This window comes from Gobio gobio (genome assembly GCF_949357685.1).
Source record: "Gobio gobio genome assembly, chromosome: 15".
NCBI classification, from domain to species: domain Eukaryota; kingdom Metazoa; phylum Chordata; class Actinopteri; order Cypriniformes; family Gobionidae; genus Gobio; species Gobio gobio.
This window is the reverse complement of record NC_137108.1, coordinates 34,357,564-34,378,356: the sequence shown is the minus strand read 5'-3', so window position 1 is coordinate 34,378,356 and position 20,793 is coordinate 34,357,564. Positions and strand designations below refer to the sequence as shown.

Below are 20,793 nucleotides of genomic sequence, written 5' to 3'. Positions count from 1 at the left end.
GGAAAGAGGAAATCAAAGGGGAAAGGAAAGATTAAATGAAAAGGAAAGAAAAAGGAAAATTGGTGATGAATGGATTGACTGACAAAACTCAAATAGCAAAATCAGTAACTCTTTCTCATTGAAGCTGCAATACACTTGACTTGAGTAGGACGGGCGCTGATCTGATCACTCATCGGATGTGAAGTGTGGACCCTGGAAGCCTGAGTGCTGCCCGTCCTGCTCTGTATATTCTAGAACAACCCTACGATTAGAGCAGAGTGCTGCAGAGGCTTGGCAATGCTACACGTCAGATGTCTGGACTCGTTCTTCCCCATGCCGAGTAGAAAATAAAGACACAGAAAGGTGGTCTGGCAAACACAAGGGGCATTTGTAAAGCATTTCCTTAGGCCAAGGGTGGGCTCCTAAATTTCACTGGTGGTTTTTCAACAGGCTCTAGCAGAGAGCTTTTTAACTTCTGGAACACTTGCCTTGATCAGATGTCTTTTGATGTTGTTGATGGAAACTGCTCTTGAGCACACTGCTCCATCCTCAACATGACAAATTATTTACAATGGTTAGAATAATCGCTGGTGAGGTAGATTGAGCGTAACATTCAAGTTTGCCTTTCCAAACCCACTTTATAGGAATACTCAATGACTGAGCACTGACTCATTGAGAAGAGCCTGAACTCATCCGCTCAATTGACCTATCGGTAAGCCCCGCCGCCCTTAGTTACTGTTGCTAACTCATACAAACAAACCGAGTGGTTAACTGTCTTGCAATGACAGCTGTCAGTTTGAAAACCTTATCACAAGTTGTTTTTGGACACAGACTGTAGCAGACCGCAAACTTTACTGATGGTTTATGAAGTTTATTGCATCCTTTTTACTCCAAAAAATCACTGTAAGAGGCAAAGTGCTGAACAAAGCATAAGAAGTGCACATTAACGCTCATTCACAAACTCTCTCTCGCTCTCTCCGTTGAATCATCATAAAAATACACAGCATATTACACAAAAACACTCATACAATTAACAGTAAACAAATAAATACAGACCTATACCGTTTCGGGGGGTGCACTTGAAATAAACTGTAAACTTTGGATCTGCAAAACAACTAAACTGTGAGCTCTCCCTTTCATACCCGCATCGCTCTGTAGACTATAATGCCATCAAAATAGGAGTCCCTCCTAAGTAAGACAGATAATGCAGACCGTAAACATATACGCTACTGTAGCTAAACTCACAGAAATATAAAAAATGCATACAAAAACAAATTAGATGATAAATCACAATTAAGTCTGTGACACAGAAGGACCACCTCTCGTCGAGGAGCATTAAGTGGGACTTAAATATGCCAAGGAGGGATATATAAAAGATTTTAAAATAAATATGGTAGGAGATTAATTTTTGGAAGTGAGGTTTTTCAGATCACAATGCAAGCGGGAGAAGTCTTGATGTTATGGTCGTCACGATCAGAGATGACAACATCCAGGATCAACACTGTTCATGTACCGCAGGGTAAAATTGAATTTAATATACATTTAACCATTTCAATATGAAGAGGCACTGAAATGTAGACCTTCGTTCATGTGTTTTTGACCTACATTGTTAACGTTACATGACGAGAGAACAGTTAGTTATTTAGGTTTGTACATTAGCAGGGACTCACTAACTTTAATCATAACTTAATGAGAGTTTGACAACCAGAAAATCCTTTCAGGATACCTGGAATCGGTGTTACAGTACCCCAGGAACATCATTTTACCATTTTTATAGTATAAACACCATCAAACCGTTGAGAGCTTTGGATTTTCCAATGTTTCTCTTTGGCACTGAAACCTAGATGTCCGAATTCCGGTCCCCGTGTGCGACTGATACTCAACTGTCATTGGGTCATCTAGGTTCGAGGGGAGGGGCTTACCAAAAATGTAAAGTAAATCTTTATGTCGTTTTCACTCTCTTTCGCCCTTTTTCCACCCCAAACATCTGACAAAAATCTATGAGAACCCAAGTCAAGTTGATGTGCTTTGACCTGTTTCATGTTAGGAAAACAATGAGAACAGTGGGAACATAGTTGCGCTAAGTTGTGATTTTCCTTCAAGTGCCGTAACATAGCAGGCCGTTGAGGGGGTTCAAGGCCTTTCCTATTTGCTTTCTTTGTTTGTACTTCTCTCTGCTAGTCACAACTGCTTTTCGTTGGCATCACAGTGTGGCCTGTTAGGTCTAGTCTCCAAGGTTTTTGGTGCTATCTCCTACATTCTTTCTCAAGTCAACACAGAGCAAAGGAGCTGGACGTGTTGTAGTTTGTTTTTCACGCTTTCCACGCAAAAGGGTACAGAATAGCCTGAAACTGGTCAGTGAATAGAGGTTAGATATTGTTGATATTGTCTGATATTGTTGCCTGGCGACTTCGGCATTCCTTTTGTAATGGGGTTTAATCAGGTTGAAAGAAAGACAGAAAGACATGTCTAAATACATTTTAAAACCCTGATTTGTGTGATTAGAATATTAAATCATGCCAGAATGGTATCAAGGTTGCAAATTTGGCATTAAATTAAAATTTCACTCAGTAGAAACTAGCTAATTTGGGACCAAATGTCGGTTTGTATATATTGGTTAACTTTCCCTTTAATTAAAGAACTATATTCTATAATATTATAATACATTTATAATAAATATAAATAATTATTACACCATCCAGTAGTTTGGAATCTCTAATGTTTCTTTAATGTTATTGAAAGCAGTCTTTAACCAAGGCTGCATTTATTTGATCAAAAATAACGTAAAAACAGTAATATTGTGAAATAGTATTATTAGATATTAAAATAACCTTTCTATTTTAATATAGATGTACTTTATTCTTGTGATGGCAGAGCTCGGATTTCAGCATCATTACCCCAGTCTTCAGTATCACATGATTCTTCAGAAATCATTCAAAAATGCTGATTTGCTGAAACCAAAAAAAGAGAGAAGAAAGGTACTGATCCCAAACATTTGAACAGTAGTTTATATAATATATTATATCATTGTATGTTATGATATTATATTATATATATTTTATTTTATTAAAAAATACATTAATGTTTGGTGGGACAGGCCATTTTAGCAAGGGACTTTATAGGTTAATTATGTTAAATAATTTAAAAGATAATTTATCACCATAGTGTACATATTAGTGGAAAGTGCCTTTTATCTTTGGTCCAAAATGGGAATTTTGCACAGCCCTAATTTTGCCACTGAAGTATTGTGACTCCAACAAATGACATTTGACATCATGTGAAGTTCTCAGAAATTAAATTAGATCATGGAGTGGTTAAAGCTCTCCTTTTGTTGAATGGGATTCCTCTTTGATCTTTATTTTTAGATTTCTGTACATACTATTAATACTAGATTTGCTCAGCAAATGTGTCCATGCATGGCAAGCACCCCATATGAAAGGGACATCTTTCTCATAGTGCTTGTAATAATTAGATGAGTTTTGCACATCACAGCACAGTATAAGAGTGCATGCTTCACACAAACACATGAAAGGTTGGGTTTAACCTGGCTTACACCATAACCACGGCATGACCATAAGGCTAATTTGGGTCAAAAACGGTACACTGTTAGACATTTCTGTAATTTGTACAGTTATTTACTATATATCACCCAGTATAATACTGTAAATTCTCTTAACAGTAAATAACTGTAATTCCCGTTGCATCATGGGTATTTTCTATGACGTCAAACACCAAATACAGTGATTTCCTGTATTTTTTAAAAATAAAGTATAATACTGTATTTACCACAACGGCCTATTTGGCACAATTGGGATCGACAGGATTTGCTTTAGATTTATATTAGGAACCATCAGTGCAGCGTTGACAGTTTCACCCGAGGAGAGAGCTCACGGTTCCAGAGAACATATGAGCTGTGTCCGGACACCCTGCGAAGATTTTTTCATCCCCCGTGAGAACGGCAAACAAGCAAGGTAAGTGTGATTTGTACTATCCGCGGTTGTCTGCACCCCAATTTTAGCTTGTCAGCATTGGTGCTAAAAACTGTGGTAAATCTAACGTTTTATGAATTTATTGAATTAGATTAGGAACCGGTGCAGCGTTGTAAGTTTTGCCCGAGGAGAGAGCTCACGTGAGCTCTTGTCCGGACAACATACTTTACATAACGTTAGGTTATCATCTGCTTAAACTTTGCTGCTAAAAACTGAGGCAAACCTAACGTTTTATTAAAAAAAAAAAGAGTTTATTGAATTAGATTAGGAACCAGTGCAGCCAGCGTCGTGTGTAACGTTACTGCCCGAGGAGAGAGATCACGGCCCGTACAACATACTTTACATAACGTTAGGTTATCATTTGCTTAAACTTTGCTGTTAAAAACTGAGGCAAACCTAACGTTTTATTTAAAAAAAATGAGTTTATTGAATTAGATTAGGAACCAGTGCAGCCAGCGTCGTGTGTAACGTTACTGCCCGAGGAGAGAGACAACATACTTTACATAACGTTAGGTTATCATTTGCTTCAGCTTTGGTACTAAAACTGAGGTAACATAAACCTAACGTTTTATTTTTAAAAAGACTTAACGTTAGTGAGTTTATTGAATTAACTTTACCAATACAATGAAGATTTTGTTTATCGACCATATTAAGCGTACATTTAGGACGACGTTAGTTAGTAAATTAACGTTGGCCACTAGTTGCAAAAATAATGTCGTTAACAAACAAAGTTTACATTTGGATTGACATTATTTATTTTACATTTTAGATAAGAATACCAGGAGCCTGCCTGTGCTGTGCGACACTGGAACTCATACAACGGTAAGTAACGTTAGTCCTCTTTGTTTCTCCACATATTACTGATAATTCAAAGTTTTTCTTGTATGTTTTAGTCGGGTCTGTTTAACAGAATCACAAAATTTAGTTTTTCCACCTCTTTTTAGCTGTAACTAGCCATGTACCATGTTTTTTTTTCATAAATTATATTATACTAAAATAATCCAAAACTGTGTTTGTCCAGGACTGACAGATTATAATTTTATTTTCTGGAATTGAAGCAGTTTTGGACAATTTTTGTATGATTTTGGCAGATTAAATATAATTTATGAAAAAAACATGGCAAAACTTTAGAATAATGTTGCTCAAGTGCAAACCTGAATACATTTCTGAACACAAAAGAAGATGAAGAATGTTTGTAACCTAACAGATTGAGGCACCATTCACTTCTATAGTAATTTTTTCCTACCATGGAAGTGAATGGTGCCTCAAAATTGTCTGTTTACAAACATTCTTTAAAAGGTTTAGAACAACAGGGCGAGTAAATGACAGAATTTACTTTTTTTTTTTTTTTGGTGAACTATCCGTTTAATGGCGGACCATTATTCTAAAGTGTTACCAAAAACATTTAAAGCAAAGGCACTAAGGGTGATGAAATTTAAAATATCTTTATTCTCTTAATTTTCTCTTGCTTTAAGTTTTTTTCGTGAGGAAAAACCCAGAGGAGGGAACAAGATGCACCACCAAAACCGGAGTGAGTCGGAAGACCGGGGAAGTTGTGAACAGGAAGACCACTGTAATCAACAACAGAGTGTCATCCTTCCTTCGCCACCTAATGGAGTTTGAATGGAAAAACTTGGACTAGGTGAGACACTTTTTTAATAGGATATGTAATGTACACAGACACTTACGCTGCATTCACACAGGGCGTCATGCCGGTTAGAAATTTTGTCTGACCTGAGACAGCGCCAACGCCACGTGACAGTGACGTATGGCATCAAAGCACCTCGAGAGCAGTCGGCTAATACAGCCGGTGCAGTTTCTCTAGAGCGATTGCACAGACTTTGATGACGACACAGCTGTTCCACGATTGGCCAGATTCTCCGCATGACAGCGATCACATGTGTTTCGTGTTTATTCTAAAACCTTCAGTTCCTCTAATGCGCACAAATCTCTTTTTTATAACAGTTAAATCTCTTTTCATGTAGTTGCGTTGTTATATTGTCATGTTTATCAAAATAAAACAGATGAAAAATGTAGACCCCCACTTCATTGATAGTTTAGGCTTGTATGTTAACTTTATTCTTGTACAAACACACGCTGTATTAAGTAGTGCATAAAGTATTACATGACAAAAAATGTCTCTGAAACATCTGTGCATTGACAAATATTGCATTTATTTCACTTCAGCTGATAAAGTGTGCAAACACAGTGCAAGCATCACTGCGGGAAGCAGAAAGTGTCAGACTTCACGTCTCCGTTTGCAGCTCCTCCCCGCCTGCACGCGGCTACTCTCGCCGATTGGTTGCATCCAGCCACAGCTGATGTCCAACACACCTTTCAACTTCTGCCGCTTGCAACGTGAGTGAAGCGACGCGACGGAACCCACAATTCAGTTCAGCAACGCATGACGTCAACCATTCAAAGTAAATGAGAAGCGTTAACGCCGGTGCCCCGTGTGAATGTAGCATTAAGTTTGAGGATACCTTACTAAAGCTAATGCAGTATACATGTAATCCATCCTGCAATAAAAGGTTACATTGTTGTTTTTGATTAAATAGTTTGTGAAATCATGTTGAGGTGATTCAGTAATATTACTTTTTTGGAGCATGTAGTTTGTGCTGCTGCTACTATTATGTACTAACAGTTTTCTTTAGTTTTTTACTCAATATCAATTTTGTTAAGCTAAATAACAGAGACACCTCTCTAATATGCAATCAGGTTCAGCATAACTACAAAGTACATTCTTCAAAATATTCATAACATTGAATCACCAGCTAAAACAAAAACTGAACATTTCATTTCACATCTTCATGAAGGCATTGCAGGACTGGATTAGACTAGACAGCATACGTTTAGCTAGGTGTACCTCAAAGTGTTAACTGTCTATAAAATAGTATTTTACCATTATGATGAATTGTAATGGGATTATTATTTTTTATTAAATTCCAACAGTGTAAAATGTTTGTGTATACTCAAATTGTATGACTAACTTCATATCATTCTTATCTAGAGGGACTTCTTGCCATAATGGAGCAGAATCCTGGTTCCTGTTTGAAATCATCCAATGTGGAAGATGGCAGAGATCGGTACAGACATGAAACTTGTGTTTGTGTTGTGTTGTGATAACTTGTTTCAGAATTAATTTGCTCTTTGTTTATATTTTATTCATGTATATGTGTATTTTGCACCAAAGTTACAGTATTCTTCAACCAACTATTTACAGTATTCTACCAACTATTTTCTGCAGAGTTTTTAAAATTGTAGCTCAAACAATAGTGTGTGGCACTAGCAAGGTCATGGGTTCAATTCCCAGGGAAAGCAAGAACTGACAAAATGTAAAATGTGTATCTTGAATGCAATGCAAGTCGTCTGCCAAATGCATAAATGTAAATGTAAATAAAATGTAAAATAAGTGATATTGAATGCACTCTGATTACTTTTATACATGATTTTCTGAAAATAAGATTTGATTCGAGGATGTTTTAAAGTGAACTTTTTCCACACATTTACATGTTTAAGTTAAAGCACTTAAAATGTTTTAAATAAATAATTTTATATTTCATAATAATTGTCTGTTTGGATTACTTCTGTAGGATAGATTAATGTAAGAATTAATGTAATTCAGTAAGTATTAATTATTGAATAGGATTAGGATTAATGCACTGTTAACCAAGGTTTACAGTAACAGTACTGTATTACAAAATTACAGTAACATGTAGTTACTGTAAACTGAAATGCGGTTATTGTACTGTAAATCTCAAATACAGTAACTTACTGGCAACAGTGTTGCCAGTAAGTTACTGTAAAATCTCTTATAAATGTCTAACAGTGTAGCTAGGTGGTCTTTGTCTCACTTGTTTTTTTTAATGAAAAGTTACTAATTCAGCAAGGTCAGCTTTACCAGAATGAGATCAGCAGCGGTTTCCAGGTCAGTCCGTGCATCTGCAAGCAATCAACCCTCAAAAACACAAATTTGGTGCCGCTATGACCGACCCATGAAAGTGCAGTGTGTCTTCACTCTTCACTACTATTTTATAGAAGTATTTCTCCTAAAAGTTTTAATTCACCCTAATGTTGTTCTAAACTTGTATGGCTTTATTCTGAGCAAAACATTTGATGTTTCAAAGTATCATCTTTTTTCATCCAACAACAATTTGATAGCTGGTACACATGACTTATGTGCAAATATTCCAAGTCTTCTGAAGCCATATGATAGATTTGTGTGAGAAATAGACTGATATTTGAGCCATAATTCACTTGTTTGTGATTGTCGAGCTGAACTCAACAATAAGATCAGTCCAGTTTGTCAATTAATAGCTGATTAAAAGATGCATGTAAAGAACCGACCCAAGCTAGTGGACAAATCATTCACTGGTTCTTGTGTTCAACTCATTGATAAAGTAAGATTCTAAATATTTTTTGTGCTACAGAAGAAAGTAAAGTTTGGAACAACGTGAGGGTGAGTAAATGATGACAGAATTACTACTGTTGTTTTATGAAAGTCAATGCCTTTGAAAAAAACTTTAGCCTTGTGAGTACTATTTGTCTTCTGTGTTATCTAAAGATTAGCAGTAAATTAATGATATAAAGATCAGCAGTGCAGCAGGAAACAGACAGATTTTCTCTCTTTGTCCCTGGCAAAGGCAAGCTGACAGAAAGGGAAAAAACTCATAATGCCAAAACATGTGAAGGGATCCTGCTAAATAGGAAGCATCCAGGATGATTTAGCGTCAGAAGTCAGTCCAGGATACTATCCTTTTATTTTTCTACCATCTTGTTTATGGTTCTTCTCCTTGGCAACATGTAAACAGTGCCTTGGCTTTACAGAGCAATAAAATGCCCATCAGTGATGTCTACCATCATCATGCGAGTTGTATGGGCATCACACACACACATACACACCATATCTCAACCTCTTAACCAAATGACGTCTCACAGGTTTCAACAGCTTAGGAAATGTTCCAGCGTAAGATACGTGGTCAGTTTTCTTTCCTGTGTTGGCATATTTACTATTTTAACAGGATGTTTGGTGGAACGTATTGCAACGGTTGGGTTCCAAAAGTAAAAATCCCATTCATTTTCTCCATTGGGAAATTGATTTTTAACAGTAACTTATAAACCTTTAAAGACAGTCCTACCTTGAGCTTAGTGGTGGTTAATCAATGGTGTGCTTCTGTTGAAGCCATTTGCATCTATATTTGTATACACTACTGTTCAAAAGTTTGGGGTCTGTAAGATTAAAAAAACAGATTCACTGCATGTATTTGATCAAATACATATATTTACAAATGTCATTTATTCCTTTGATGGCAAAGCTGAATTATCAGCAGCCATTACTCCAGGTTTCAGTGTCACATGCACCTTCACAAATCATTCTAATATGCTGATTTGATCATGAAACATTTCTTATTATTATTTATGTGGAAAAAAGGTTGTGCTGCATAATATTTTATTGGAAACGGTGCTAAATATTTTCCAGGATTCTTTGATGAATAGAAAGTTCAAAGAACAGCATTTATTTTAAAATAAAAATCTTTTGTAACTGTATTATTTTTGACTCTCAAAGTGACTAGCCATTGACTTGCATTCTACGAATCACCAAGGACCACGGTTTCAGCTAAAAATCTTCTTTACTGTTCAACTGAAGAAAAAAGTCACCTACATCTTGGATATCCTGAGGGTGGGTAAATTAACAGCATTTTTGGGAGAACTATCCCTTTATGTAGACATAATGTAAAAAAGAGATTCATTGTGCAGTGTATACAACTTCCTTGATTTATAATCTATAAGACATATGAACTTCTATGCATATACGCTGTAATGCCAGCCTGATCTCATGAAAATGTGTATCTATAGCACAAATTGTATTTATTGTGTGATTTATACGCCAAAATGAGTTTTTACGTGCATATGTTACTCAGTTTTCGCGTGCATCTGATACGCACTTTATAACATGTTATGTAACCTCGGGTGTGCATTATCATTCTAATAATTGAACGGCCTGGAGTCAATTATTCCGCTTATGCTACGGTTACCACACCTCAAGACATCGATCCGATTATATATTTAAAGGGATTCGTCCGGTTTTTGTACTTAAATCGCTATTGTGAGTAGGACTATTTCTTCCGCGTCTCATCCAACAGCTCTTTTGCTAGTTCCGAAACGTCATTTTAAAGCTGTTAACGAAGGCTTGAGCCGTTGATAGCATTCTACTGCAGTTATTAATAAAGTTATTAGAAAGAGAATGAGAGCGACAGAGAGAGAGAGAGAGAGAGAGAGAGAGAGAAAGAAAGAGCGCTTGTGTGAACTAGGCTCCCTCTGTGCGTCTCTAAACAGCGCTGTTACTACCTCGCTAGTGAAAAAATGTCACGTGTAGCCTTTAAGTTGCTCCACTATATAGGCGAACTGATCAAATCGTCAGGGCAGCGCTGACAGCTTTTTGTGCAAACTGTAGTGCGTGTGCGAGCATGTGTGATTTCAGTAATGAGACAGAAAAGCTTGCCTTTGTTGTTTTTCATCTGGACTGTCTAATACTGCTGCCGCCCAGTTGTTGAACGTTTTATATTCACTGTAAATATTAAGATTTACTTTAGGAAAATCGTCTGTCATATTGTTGTTTTTTAGTCCTGTAATTTCCGTTATTACAGTTAACTATGCGCAGTGATATGGAACTGTAATGCGGTCAAGAGCTGCCTGGAACTACGTTCGCTGTGCGTCTCCCAGAAAATAATTGCACACCTCAGAACGTTCATCAACCAATCAGATTCAAGCATTCAACGGCCCCGTAGTATAAATGCACGTAACCCACACCACTAAACCTACCCAAGCATGTTTTATGGACGTACCCCACACCACTAAACCTACCCAATGGGATGACAATGCATATCATATGCACATAAAAAACTAATTTTGCCGTATAAATCGCACAATAAATACAATTTGTGCTATATATGCGCATTTCATGAGAACGTGTTGGTAATGCAGACCTTTTCATTGAATATCAACTGAAAGTCTCAGTTTTCTCAGAGGGCATCTTTCTATAGCCCTTCATTCAGAGATCTGCCCACTGCATCTGACAGCTACACAAACAAACACAATTTGTCAGTAACAAAAACAGAAGGCAAGACAGAGACAGGGAGAATGATAATGACGATGCGCGCACACCAAAACTAAAATAAACGCAGCAGAAGATCTAGAAACAAAGGAGTAGTTGTTCAGGAGGGGCTGACACTACGAGCAGCTGCATACACACATCTTTTCTATTGCTCAGCTGGTGGTTGCTTTCCACAGCGTATAACCACAACCCCAGACTGGCCCGCTCCTAATCCAACAGACTAGATAAGATTATATAATGCGATAAAGTTTGGAAATGAACTGCACAAGACTGTCAGGTCTAATTCCCAATGGTGGATGAGAGAAAAACTATTCCTTTGCGCTCTGGAATACTTGATTCTGATTGGTCAGTAGTGGAATTCCGCATGTTTATTTAATGACTTCTAAATGGACCATTATCCCTGGCAACCGATTTACTATTATTTGTCCTTACTATTAATATTTTTCATAGTTCATGATTCCTGTATCACTCTTTCAACTCAAATCAATTTACGTCCATTTGGTAGGGCTGCATGATATATCAGACAAAGACAATATGAAAATTTTTGTTATTTATTGGTACATGTCAATATTGTATATTTAATAGTTCATGCTCATTTCCACTATTACATTTAGATAACCCAATCTGTCAGATAGCACACTTAAAGTCTAAAGTCCCCCTTAAGTCAATAACCCTTAAAACTCATCTTTGATGTTCAAAATTACATATTCAAATGTTTCCCCCCCTTTAAATAGCCTATAAAAAAATCCAATCTCAAAATGAATATCCATTTTTCATACAATATAGTAAATAATTGTGTGAAACCTAAATTCACTTGTGGAATTTAAGATTAATGATTTAAATTTTTAGGCTTTTCTTTTTTTAGACAAAATATTATATATATTTTTATGGTAATCGGCCATAACATGAAATATCGGCCAGACTTTTAATAGCAGCGCATCCCTACCATATTCAGTAAGTAGTAATAAGTAGCTAGTCAATATCGCAAAATATTAAAATCCTAATCACTCGGACTCGATTATTATTCTATGTATCACATACTATATTTGGCTTATATACAAGCAGATCAGATTGTTTCAACTCACTGCGGAAAAAATAAACGCTCCTAAATATAGACTTTCATGTACATGTGCGCACATGTGCAGACACACTTTTTTTTTCTGTGGAAGGATCTAAGAAAAACATAACTGCCACTGGTGGCTGGATTGGGCTTAAACATGTCTCCCTTGGTTCTCTTTTATGACTCTCCAAGGACTCATCTGGACCACCTCCCTTCTTTTCCTCGTCCTCTCTTTCTTTTCCTGCCACGTTTTTCTGTAACCTTCAAGATAAATGTCACATGCAGAAAAGCAAACCCAGAAAAAAACTTTAGCACATGGCTAGACGCATGCCTATAAATCGCCATAAAATTAGGAAGCGTATACTTTGCATGCAAACGGCTGTGGGTGTTGGCGACCTCCAGGGGTCTTTTTTTCTCCCCATTTCCATTCACAGGGGACTGGGCTCCAGGCACCAGAAAACAGAGCACTGGCCACGCTGTAGGAATGATCTCACTTCAAAGGTGACCATAAATCAAACAGTTGTGCCCCCGCCATCCGCTACACCATCCCCCAAAATCCCTTCTGTCATTCTCAAAACGAGGGGGCTGGGAGAGAGGCATTACCTCATAGACTCTGGGTTCAGGCTTCTGCACTCATTGGCTGCCTGTAAGGGCCGTTGTTTAATTTGCTGGTTCCTCAAATATCAAGCTACTTCATTCAGCTACAATAAAAACTAGTGCTAAAATGTGATATATGTGGCTGTGTCCCTTCATTGGCATCCTAGGTCTGAATTTCAGATGTTTCGAAATCAGGTCAAGTGACAGAAGAATATTGCAGAGTCCCGAGATGGGTGAGGCATTTGTGGGTAACCCCCTGTCGATCTCTTCTGCAGTTCCCATCGTGCCTATGGTTATTTGCTAGATCAACGTTAGGTTAATTTGGCAAATGTTAAATAGACACACCATAGTATTGATTTTATGTACTTTGTACAATGTATTTGCTAGTCCTTAACTTTAGATTAACTAGGGCTGAAATTAGCATGCTAATTAGTGTAGCATTCATTCAAATTTCCCTGTTGAAAAAAACCCTCAGCATATTCTGGTTGGGTGTGTTTTGAAGCATGGCAGCTGGTTTGAGCTGGTGTATGCTGGTCCTCAGTTGGTCATGGGCTGGTTTAATCTGATCCTAAACTGGTTATAAACTGGTCCTGAGCTGGAGCTAGTAGCTTAGAACCAGCACTTGACCAGCTTAAACCAGCTCATGACCAACCAAGGACCAGCTCAAACCAGCTGCCATGCTCCAAAACACACCTAACCAGCATATGCTGTTTTTTTTCAACAGGGTTACCGGTATATTCGTTTCAACAGTTATATACTATGGTGTGGCATCAATTTCTGCTGAGTTGTCATATCATAAGTATGTTTAAGGCCATGAAGTAAGTACTGTAATACTCAACATTGATTGCTCATGCGATTTTAAGTCTGATGGGGAAATTTGCAAAAAAACTAACATTTCTTTGACTTTGCAGAGGATAAGAAGGGCAATTCATCATCGTCTTATCTCACTGTGTCACGTAGGACTCTCTTTATCATGCATCCATGCAAAAACACCATTTGTCTTCAGTGCCTTGTTCGTTTCAAGTGATAAAATGTACGTTGTTTCTTGAGTGGAAAAAAACGTTAGCATGGATAGTTTGGCGAATGCAGATAAGACGGTATAATTATGCAGATATCAGATCAGAATGCCTCATCTAAATGTCTATCAAACTTGGGTACCTCCCTCTCAAACCTCTCTAACTATACGCCGCTTTCTGCCATGATGTTTCCAACCTCATTAAACCCTGCAACCCTTTATAATCTCCATCTGCTCCACTTACTAAAACAAACCTGGTTGATTTACTTGACAAACTGAGTTCCACTGTGCAGTTGTGCATTTTTTAGGCCAAGTGGAGCAGCTCACCACAGATAAATGAATATGCAGACAGCCAAACAGACCCAAAGCCAGACGTAAAGACATCGGTCTTAGGTGGCGAGTGGCGCCAGGTTCTGCACATGGCTTTCTGAAAATCTCATCATAGATCATCCAAAAATATAGATTTTGTCATGACAGCTGCATATTAATAGGAAAGACTGCCGTTTCTTTTTTTTAGCTAGCAGCCTAGTTCAAAGGCATCTTGTTTTAATAGCACTGATTTATTCCTTCACATAGAGCATAATGGACATTGTTAAATATCTGTACGCATTCCCATTCTTCTCAGTTTAATTGTTAATTGTTATTTTTTTATTTTTTTTTTATAATCATAAACAGTATAAGATTACGAAAAAAAAATGCTTTTAAGCTTAACATTCAGCAGTTGGATATTTTCAGAGTGAGTCAATGGCTTTTAGTGTCAGCACTCCTGCACTTGAGTTTAGGCAATCTGGCTCATGTTTTGTGTAATTATGCATTTCTTCCATTTTCCTGCACTGGTTCGATATCCCTCTTTCTCTTGTATATAAAAGAACGGCAACTTCATGCCATGGGGAGAAACACAATGTTATTGTTTCCATTGAAGAACCACTCATTCCAATTCAGTCAATTTAATTCCTCCCTAACTCCTCCTAAGACCTACTATTTGGGAAAATTCATAATACAGCTCTGCTTTAACTTCTTTTCTTGAGAGACATTATTAGTCATGTCATAAAGTTTATGCGGTTTACTTTATGACTTGAATGTTTTGGCAAAATGCCAACCGTCTCTAGACAAGAGATGCAGAACTATTTAAATATGTGCCCGCATTCTTTTAAAGATTTTCCGAAGCTTTAAGGGAACATCTATAATGCAATCCGCATGACAGGATGTGACTTTAATGGGAGCAATCTAGTTTTGTTACATTATAATCAACCCAGCTGTCAACACTACAAGAGTTGAAACGTTGCACACATGCAGTGTGCAGTGCGATATTGATTATAATGGGAGCGATCAAGTTTGGACATCATTGGAGCTCGTGTCCAAACATGACAATGGTCGAGAAGTGTGTTTAAAATGTAATTCATGGATTGGTAGACTTCATGTGCTAAACGTCAACAGTAAACAAGTCATTGAAGCATTCAAAGGGGCTCTGTGTTTGAATCCTCAAGGATTTGCTCAAGGCAGCCTTGTCAACAAGTGTCAGACAACAAGTGTCTTTGCTTTCCCACTCCTCTGCACTTATCCAGGCCCTCTGCACTAAATCATCTTCATCTTTCTATTCACTATAGCCGCCAACCTTTTATAGACACAACACAGACACTTTCTCCCATTTATGGACTTCTGTGAAGTGCCGAGCCATGGTCAGTCTTTTGAGGTGTTCCTTCAAAGAAGGCGACAGCTACCTCCGTTCTCCCTACTGCTCCATGGAATATTGCAAAAAATAAATCTTCTCAAAACCTCTAGGGTTGTCACGCTACCAAAACTAGTGGCCAACCCGCCAAATACGGGTTTTCAGCAGTGGCATGTGACGCAGTCACTCCGACTAGTTAAATATATATATATAATATATACATTTTTCAATTTTAGTCTTTTAAAAAGGCATATGAAATGGGGCCTAATAAACTGCTTTTATACCCCTTCACCTTCGCCTTCCCTTACCCCTACCCATTCCCCTTGCCCCTTGAAACAGAGTGGCAAGGCGTAGGGGTGAAAATATTCCCCTAAGAAATGGGACACCACTACTATACCATTACACGTCATTATACCCCGTTTCTTTTATTAGTGTCCTGTAACATTTAACCAGTATGTACGTAGGCTATTTCTAACAAAAATCAGGCGCGAGCACGTTTAGCAAATTACTCACTCTCATCGTAGTTTTGCGCTGTATTTGGACTTAATAAAACGACGCTCGTTTTGGCGTTGTCCTACCAGCGCAATGTAAATGCCATGGACACCAATGCAGATATTTCGGAAAATGAGAGAGGGCCTCGGGACACACAAATCAGATCTGTACAGTTGCGATACACAATGTGGACAGTAAATCATTTTGATTCGATTCCGGTCGGATACACAAATAATTGGATGACTGAATGTAGGCTAGTCTTTGTCCAGCATGTTTACATTCTCTTAAGACAAACTGAATGTGTTTACATTCATACCTAGAAGTGCATTTGACCATTCACACATGCATCTGCATTGCACTACCAGATTTCTTCATGATGCAAGTATCTTGCAGCTGTTTACTTATGAGGGAAGCACTCTTGCGCAGCTGTGCACCACATAAACATCTGTATAAATCGGAGGGGAAGGAGACAAAAAATTTCAGAAGCGATCCCAGTGAGCACTGGTTTTTTTATGCATTCCACTGCAGTGTGCTCCGTAGGTCAGCTAGGGTGAGGCGGTTCATCGTGCTCCATAAAAGATTATCACGGCTTGTATGCTGTCGAAGTCAAGGTTTGTTTAGAGGTCCAAAAGCAACCAAAATTAGTCATTCATCCCCACATGCAAACACAAAACAGATGCACAAACGCGAAATGGAAACATTTGAGTCAGATTTCCTCTCCTCAGAAATGATGTCACAGCCATTTACTCTCATCTCTTACAGATGTGGAGGCTAATTAAGCACTGGGAAGTGATCAGCACTTACAATCCTGACTTGGCAACCTATAATGTGCTTAAATGTATCTGCTTACACATGTGGATTTGAGCATGTGGGGCGATTCCGCGCTTCATTGAGATAAGCACTGTACAAAAACAGGAACTGTGGTGGGGAATTGCATGTGTAAGATGTAATGATTGTGATTAATCCTTTTAAATGGCTTCTTGTAAATTGAATGGCTCCTCTTAATGATTCCAGAACAAGTACAAAGCTTAACAGCTGGGCCGCTGACTCTGATTAGCAACCAATGGTTTCAAATCTAAATATTTGTTTTAATTTATTCCTACAGTGTATATCTAGCATACTATTCTCTTAACGCTTCCGTGCTGTTTCCACTGAAGGTCCAGCATGGCTTTTACTGGATCACATTGACCCTACTTGACAAATTACAGCTCAAGCGCTGTTTGTAACTGAGTATGTGTGAGAGACATGGTGGCAGTGAAAGCGTTTTACATTGCTATGTGGAGATGCTTTTGATAAATGTTTAAATGGCCAATTATTTTCCTTGTTTAACGGAAAATACAGTAGTATAAATCACGATTGAAGCCGAAACTTATAAACATAACACAATAACATCTTTAAACTGTTTGGGTTGAACACTTGTTTTATACTGCAGCTCGCTCTGTGAACTCAGAATTGTCTCTTCTTTTTTTTTTTTCTAGAAATGAGTTTCAATATTTCAAACTGATGTCACTGACAATGGTTCTCCGTGCAGAGTGCAAAGACCTCACTGATTTCATCAGGAAGGAAAGGTGGCACAACTGACGGAATATTCAAAAAAAGTTTCATTTATCAGCAAGAATGAATCAAGTCAAAATAATCAGCCTGCAGGACAGATGTTTGAACCGTAAGTTTCCAGCAAGTGGTGAGTCACCGTCCAATGTAGCAAAAATTCCCAGCCAGGAAGATGAACAGAGCAGTTTGTCAAACCATGTGTCTCATATTTATAATAAGCCATTGTTGCTCAGGTATTATTTTGTTTTGTTTGTTGAAAAATTGTGCTGTCAAACAACTAATCGTGAATAATCGCATCCAAAATAAAAGTTTGAGTATATACATGCATGTGTGTGTATTAATATATAAATAATTACACACATATATTATGTAAACACAAACTTTTATTTTGGATGCGATTAATCGTTTGAAAATTATGAATACGTTGTGTTTCTATAGCAGTGCACATGTGCACATTGGTTTTCCACCATCCCTCAACTGTAGGTTTTATTTGCGCTGGATCCAGATTTTACAGGAAACTCCCTGCTGTTACAGACATATTTCACTCTCATTCTGATAGTGTTACAGAAAGTTTGACAGTCATAGCTTTGAGAATGCCAACTAGACACGTTTTATGTGACTGTTACAAGTACAGACCAGTGTTTACATTCCAGTGTGGGTATTCATTGTCAGGTTTAATGCATCTCTCTGACAGATTTGAGAAAATTTCCTCTTAGAGGAGTTGGTGATATGAGGGGTGAAAACACAACCCTGTGATGGGACAGCGTATAGTTCTTCTCACACCCCGCACCTCTAGGGTGGATTCCTGGATCTGTATGAGATTAGGTGCGTCAAAGGTGACTCAGGGACTGTGTCTGGGTGACAAAAGAGTGTGGATGGATAGATTGCACAATAACATCTGCTGGTTGTGATACAGTTGGTATAACAGACATAATAAGCATGGTCCATTTAAAAAAAAAAAACTGCAATTGCTTAATCCATCTAACCAACAGATGTTTACTGATGCAAGCCATGCATCCAGACACATGTCATGTGGCATTGCCGAATCACACTCATAAGGTCTGATTCAGCAAATTTTCAATGACTTCAATGGGAATTGCAAGGACTTCCAGATTCCAGTTCTGGTTCAATTAATGATTCTTTAGTATCTTTGACTAAGAAATATTTGGTGGAAAAACATATGCAATTCAATTTCCAAATGATGAGATAATGTAGGTAATAAATGTACAACAATTTCCAAAAATATGGTTTACAAAGACTTTTTAGAAACATCATAAATAGAATCCAACCATTGGAATTAACTATTAACTTTATAAACTTTTATGAAATACTACTGACAAAACTACACATCGTTGGTTACTGCACTTATTTAAAGGGGTACTTCAGAGCTGGGAAGATTAATCTGGGTCATTTATGTAATGTGAAATGTGAAATTACTTTTGAATTTGGTGCCTTCTAGACTGAGAAAAGACTCATCCACATCCACTCGTGGATGAAAGACAACAACTCCCAGAATGCACTTGCTTCGCTGGCCAACGAGGCCACTCCCAAAGCCACGGCCACTGGTTATCACTTGCCATGACACTTGGAAGTTTAACTTTCATAGGAATTCATTGAAAAGTTGAAACACTCACTTGGCTCCGCACTGCTCCATTATTAATGCCTGAGCCAAGCGGCCGTGCACATTTACATTCTGTGAGTGAGATCCCACCCCTGTGGGCGAGTTGAAAACATGCTGAACTAGCTCCTACAACTGGCTGTAGTCTCTAGCCTCTGGCCAAAAAAATCCTCAGATGACGTAAAATGACAATATTTGCGTCATCGGAGGATTTTTTCCAGAAATAAAATGCATAATTATCTAGTCTCAGGGGGACATGAGGGGGGAAAGTACAATCATTCGAATATACTACCGGGTTTCTACTGATACAAAGCTTAATGCTAAATCGCTGAAGTAACCCTTTAAGTCTCTCAAGTCTGAAAAAGTGCTGTTATTTTACTCTTCCTCAGGCCAGATGTAGATGTAGACTTGCCTCAGGCAAGATATAGGTGACTTTCTTTGTTCAATAGAACACTAAAGATGATTTTTAGCTTGAACCTATAGACCATGGTCATTTATAAAATGCAAGTCAATTGGTGCCGTCATTTTTAAAGTCAAAAAAGCAGAAACAGGTAACAAAAAAACTGAATACCCAAGGCTCCTGACCTGTATATTGAGGTCTTATGAAGTGAAACGATCAGTCTATGCAAGTTACTAAACATTATTTACATCATTATTACCAGGCAAACAAGAGTCTGGGCCTTAAGCTTTCTATCGCATGATGACGTATGTACATTAGTGTTCTACTGAAAAAAGAAAGTCACCTACCAGGGCGAGTACATTTTGCCAAACTATTCCTTAGTAAGTAAACTAGTAAGTAGACTGTATTTAATTAGCTAAAAATAACCAACTGATTAGAGCCATTCGTTCGGGAATCAGACTACACTAGTTGCATATATATAGTTTTGATTCACTAAAACAAAGCTGTTGTCTGATCGCGCTGTATGTTCCGCACTATTGATTTATTAATGGTATTACTGCACCACTGAATAGTGCAAGAAACATTGTCATGTCAGTATTTTAGTACCATCTTCATCGGTGGAAGAATGCATATGCGAGAATCATTATTGGAATGGGCTCAACCGGCCAAATCTTGACCTCTTGGTGCTCACGGTGACACAGAGCAGTATCCTGGAGCAAACTATGAGTGTTGTAGAGAAATGACCGGAAGAAAGACAGACAAAAGGGTTTAAAACAAGTGGCTCAGACAAAGACACTAAGCGTCTGAAGGACAATAAGGCTTGCGAGAGGAAGAGAGCGGAAAGGTAAATAAACAGTGCAAGCGAGCCAATAGCACACCGAGCAGCAGGTCACATCTCTTGGGGCCCAGGCTGTGAGGATCTGATTTCATCCATTCATTCTCCCCGGTCTGGGAGGAAGCCACCATCTCACTGGATCACAGATGCACCTGGAGTCCCCGGCAGGAAACCAGCAGTAACTTCCTTTAATTCAAAGTTAACCCCCACAAACAACCAGTCATATGTACCCCATGAGCTGTTTGAATTGAAATGTGGCACTTGTGGCAATGGAACACAAAAAGTCTAAATCCTGAGATAATAATTCAGATTTTCACACAGCGAGCTTGTGATTTGTGATGGTCCCAGAGTCAACACACTAACTCATGATGATGTAAAGAAGACAGTGCATGCAGTGTACTGACATGTGTTATTCTTTCAAGACATTTGAATTCACATTGCTTCCTCTGTCACTCTTATTAGAGATGAATTAAA

At 38.0% G+C, this 20,793-nt stretch overlaps 1 protein-coding gene and 1 long non-coding RNA gene across 2 annotated transcripts in view; one reads left to right on the top strand and one right to left on the bottom strand.

Moving 5' to 3' along the window:
• Positions 1-20,793, bottom strand: part of fhl3a (four and a half LIM domains 3a) — a 47,662-nt gene that overhangs the window by 23,648 nt on the left and 3,221 nt on the right. The gene's annotated exons all lie outside the window — the stretch shown is intronic.
• LOC307138664 lies at positions 5,531-7,462 on the top strand. The gene is made up of 3 exons (XR_013818049.1): positions 5,531-5,610; positions 6,156-6,391; positions 6,979-7,462. It is a non-coding gene; the product is annotated as an uncharacterized lncRNA (long non-coding RNA).